Source organism: Apodemus sylvaticus, chromosome 4 (assembly GCF_947179515.1).
Source record: "Apodemus sylvaticus chromosome 4, mApoSyl1.1, whole genome shotgun sequence".
NCBI lineage: Eukaryota > Metazoa > Chordata > Mammalia > Rodentia > Muridae > Apodemus > Apodemus sylvaticus.
The window spans coordinates 15,832,504-15,838,049 of NC_067475.1; positions in this window are offsets into that span (position 1 = coordinate 15,832,504).

Here is a 5,546-nt window from a genome sequence, read left to right on the forward strand (position 1 = left end):
AACCAATAAATATTAACCTTCATAGTCTCAAGTGCCTGGGTGTTCTTAATAATGTAAGATACACAGAACATAAAGTTCTCCCTTTGAGCCTTTGAAAGCACATATCCACAGCATTAAGCATACTACTGTTATGTAGTCATCAGCCTTATTCACCATCGCCTCAAGCTGAAACCCCATCTCTATTAAACAATAGCTCCCTCTTCCCAAACCCAGTCCCTGACAACCACTAATTTCCTTTCTGCCTCTGAATCAGAATGCACTAAGTGAGTGGACAGTTAACATCTGTCATTGTACGACTTCTTCGGCAAGGTTCATCCACGCCATCACATGTGTGAAGACTTTCCTCCTTGTGAAGGCTGAAAAATGTCCCACCATAGATGTCCTCTTCCATTTAGTCATGAATGGACACTTGAGCTGCGGTCATGTATGATAAAGCTAGAAATGTGTTCAAATATCAGTTAATGTTCCTGATTTAATTTATTTTGGTATATACCCCAAATGATACTGCTAGTGTATATTGTAAAGAATCACCATATATTTTCTTAGGATGACTGCAACACTGTTACCAGAAATGCACAATGCTTTTATTTTATGTATATCCGTACTTATTTTCTGGTTTTATCTATCATTTATTGATCACCTATTTATCATCTATGTATCTATCTAACTATCTATCTATCTATCATGTATGGGTATGTGTGTTCATGTTTGCAGGTACATATGCACATGCATTGGGAGCCCAGAGGCAAAATCATCTCTCTCTCTCTCTCTCTCTCTCTCTCTGTCTCACTCTCTGTTTCTCTCTCTCTCCCCTCTCTCTCTTCCTCCCTTCTTCCCTCTCCCCCATACCATTACATTGTTCTGGGAGCATCAAACACAGGTCCCTGTGCTTTCAAGAAAAGCACTTTACCAACTGATCTATGACTACATTATGCCCTTAATTTCGTTTTCAATATACAGCTATTCTAATAAGTATGAAGAAGTACCTCATTGTGAAGCTCTTTATTTCACCTTTTTAGCAACTCTGACTTATTTCCAAACAGCATATTTGTCATAAAAAGATGATAAAGTATCAGCCAGCCCATAAAGGACGCGGACATCATTCACTTCAGTGAGATTTACGCTAATGAAAGGGCCTCGAGGACATGTGGAATAGGCCTGAGGAAGAAGAAAAAGCATTAGACAGAAACAGCAATTTATAGAGACATTGAAGCATAAGGGATCTTTAGAGGGAAGGAGGGGCTTCCCTTAAAGCCTGAGGATGAACTCCATCAAGAGCGATAAGAGAGAGAGAGAGACAGAGAGAGACAGAGAGACAGAGACAGAGAGACAGAGACAAAGACAACAGCTGCTTCAGAGAGCTGCTTCATTTTCATACCAAACCTTCAAGCACTCTTTCTAAGGGATCCCAGACCAATCCCCAGAACAAAGGACAAGTTTGACCCTTATTCTTTTAAGAATAGTGGGAAGTTTCACATCAGGTGATTTAGCTCAGCATAGAGTAAGTGACAGGAACCCTGTGGGAGTTAATTACTACAAACTGAGAGCTGTCCATCACAGCACAGAGTGCTCATTAACTTTGCCTGACTGAGAATTGCAGGGTGTCCTGGCCTGATCAGGGTGTGGGTTCAGGCTTGTTGGTGCAGGTTGGTGTTCTTACAATCCTCTTGGCATCCTTGAATCCTGCCCTGAGACTCCTTTAAGGTTCCTAAGTAAAGAACACCACGCTGTGACCTCGCCGCCATCCGTGCATTGCTGTGGAGCTGCTGAAATCCTTGTCATCTCTCTTGGTGGTTCACAAAACCACACCCTTTTTCCTGTTTACCCTAGAGTAGCCTTTCTCTCCGCTTTAACTGTGCACATTCAATTCTATTGAACTGTTTATAATTAAGCTCAATGAGGACTTTAAATTGTGTTGCTTTCAAGCATATGCTAAAAAAGAAAAACAAAAAAAGTAGAGATGGCCTAAAAGTGCTTAGAAGCAGGCAACCCAAGCAATGATTAGTAAATAGCTGGGCTGCAGTGACTATTTCATTTTGTATATGAAATGATTTGTATGAGGACCATATCACATATCATCACATGACTGCACAAGTGGCAAGGATCAGCCAGGAGAATGAGAACTAGCTAAGCACAATAAAATACAAATACACAAGCTGGCTGTACAGTCAAACTTGTGATGTGAACGCCTTGCAAAGAAAACAGGAGGCGCATACAGGATTGTTTGTGTGTCAAGGAGCATACAGGATTGTTTGTGTGTCGAGCCTGCTATGCAGAGTCTGTCTCACCTCTTCAGAGAGGTCGGTCACTGGTCATCAGGAACTTGCAAGTGAAATGGGCAAAGACTGGTGGCAATTCTGTCACTGTGGCGAATGCCAACAACTCCTAAAATTTACTGTGCTCATGAAATCTTGTTAAATAAAATAGTTTCTTCACCAACCCCACATCTGGGATAGGACTAATATCCAAAATATATAAAGAACTCAAGAAACTAGACATTAACAAACCAAGTAACCCAACTGAAAAGTAGTGTATAGAGTTAAACAAAATTCTCAACAGAGGAAACTTGAGTGGCCAAGAAGCACTTAAAGAAATGTTCAATGTCCTTAGTCATTAGGGAAATATAAATCAAAATGACTCTGAAATTTCATCTTACACCCATTAGAATGGCCAAGATCAAAAATTTAAGCTATGGCACATGTTGGTAAGAATGTGGACCAAGGGGAATACTCCTCCATTGCTGGTGGGAGTGTAAATTTGTACAACCACTTTGAAAATCGGTTTGGTGATTTCTCAGAAAATTGGGGAATAGTTCTACCCCAGAACATAGCTATACCACTCTTGGTCATATACCCCAAAGATGCCCCACTATACCACGTGCTCAACTATGTTCATAGCAGCTTTTCATAGTAGCCAGAAACTGGAAATAACCTAGATGTCCCTCAACTGAAGAATGGAAAAAGAAAATGTGGAACACCTAAACAATGGAATACTATTCTACAATTAAAAGTGAAGACATCATAAAATTTACAGGGAAATAGATGGAACTTGAGTCTATCATCCTGAGTAAGGTAACACAGAGTCAGAAGGACACATATGGTATGTACTCACATATAAATACCATGGCCATAAAGTGCACATGCTACAATCCACAGACACAAAGAAACTGGGTCATAAGGAAGGCCCACAGTAAGATGAATGAAATGAATGAATCTCATTCAGAAGGGGAAACAAAACAAGTCATCAGAGGTGGATGGAGAGAGTGAACTGGGTGGGAGAGAGGGTGAGGAGGAGAACAGGGATGACAGTCAGATTGGGGAAAGAGGTGTGGGAGAATGGAAATTGATTGTTGAGGGCATCTCTGGGACTCGGAAAGGTCAGGGGAGTCTGTAAAGGTGACCCTAGCTAAGATTCCTACCAGCAGGGAATATAGAGACTAAAGCAGTGACCTCCTGTTGCCAGGCAGGAATTCCAGGGAAGGGGGGAGGACATCAACCCACCCACAAAACTTTCAACCCAAAATGTGTCCTGCCTACAAGAGGTGCAGGGATAAAAATGGAGGAGAGACTGGAGGAACAGCCAACCAATGACTGCCCCAACTTGAAACCCATCCCATGTGAGAGAGCCAACCCCTGATACTATTAACAATTCTCTGCTATGTTTGCAGACAGGAACCTAGAATGATGGTCTCCTAAGAGGCTCCATTCCAGAATGGAAACAGCTGCAAAGATACTCAGCCAAACATCAGGCTGAGCTTGGGAAATCTTGAGGAACATTAGAGGATAGAATTGAGCAAGCCAGAAGTGGGGTCAAGGATACAAGGAGACCTACAGAGTCAACTCACCTGGGCCAATGGGGGCTCGCAGAGACTGAACCACCAACCAAAGAACTCGCAGGGGCTGGACCTAAGCTGCCTACAAGTTTGGAGTAGATGTGAAGCTGTCTCCACGTGGATCTCCTAATGATTGGACCCATGGTTGCCTTGGACTCTGCTGCCTACCATTGGATCTCCTTCCCCTACCTGGACTGTGTGGTTAGGCCTCAGTGGGAGAGGAGGAGCTTAGGCCTGCGGGGACTAGATGTCCCAGGGTAGAGTGGTACCCAAGAGGGGCTTCTCTGGGGGTAATGGGAGGAAGGATTTGTAAGGGCAGGACTAGGAGGAGAGGAGGGAGGGGATCTGTGATAGGGATGTAAAGTAAATTTTAAAAATTATTGTAAAAAAAATTAGTTTCTTCCTAGAATCTTACTGAAACACAGACTGATTCAGTAGAACTGGGATAAAGCCTGCGATTCTGCATCTCTAAACGAGCTCTCAGGTGATCATCCCTTACAGCTGGTCCACAGACTCCATCTGAACAGCATAACATGCACAATCGGAAAGTCTATCGTGTTTGCTCAAATTTGAAATCCTTTAAGGATTTTAGTAACATTTCCATCAAAAGAGCTAGCACCGTCGGGACCTCCACATTCCTCTGGTTAATAGTGTAGCAATGAGGCCTGACGTACAGCAACTGTGTTGTGGTTGTGTAAGAAAAGCCACCAACCTAAGGAATACAGAAAGAACCTCCCCTTATTGTGTTACCAAGCCACCGTCCCAGGCCTGGAGCTTGTAAGGGAAACAAATGCACATTTGATTGAACTACTGTTAATCAGATTTCAAAATAGAAGTCACTCAGAATGAATTTGCATTCTCTGTAGAACAGTGATTTACAGCCATAGGTCCCTGTGGAAGGCAGCTTTAGGTTCCCAACAAAACTGGGGACATTTTACAGAGTCCCCATGCTCCCACACTCACTGCTAGCATTTTCCAGTAGAATGTACATTTGGTGCCACTCTGAGCATCTAAGTCCATCATTATTACCCAGGGCGCCCAGTTCACACCTGCGCTCACTGTTGGTGCTGTGCATCCTAATGGTTTTTACAAATATATAAAGCATTATAGTGCTGGCAGGTATACTGCAGTCTACCAGAAAGGAAAGATAATTATCAATATTACACACTTGAACAAACCCAGTGACCTACAACAGTGACTTCCCAGCAAGATAGACTGGTACAAGTAGTGGCACAAATGTTATGGCAGTGACCAACTACTTTCTGATGGCATTAAGGCCCACTCCAGGGACTAGAACGCATACCTGACAGTGGCCAAGAACCTGAGACTAGATAAGTCATGGGCGTTCATGAAAGCCCACTACTATTATTCTGCTAAAAACAAACAAAACAAAACAATAAAATGACTCCTAAGAACATAGTTCTATATGCATAGATCTGATCTTTAATCAACTCTCTTGCAGTAGATTGGGACCTAACATTGAGACCCACAACTCCACAACCACAGTGTGCAGTGAATGAGAGACGTGGATCACTCAGCATTAAAGGGTTGTCAGCATCAAATCCCTCCTCTCAGAGCTCAAGGATCTCTGCAGAAAGATCGCAAGTTGATAGATGATGCCAAGAAGACAGTGTCTCCCAGACATAATGGGACAGATATGCATGTGAACTCACAGACACAGTGGCAGTGCACACAAGATCTGCGCAGGTTCAAG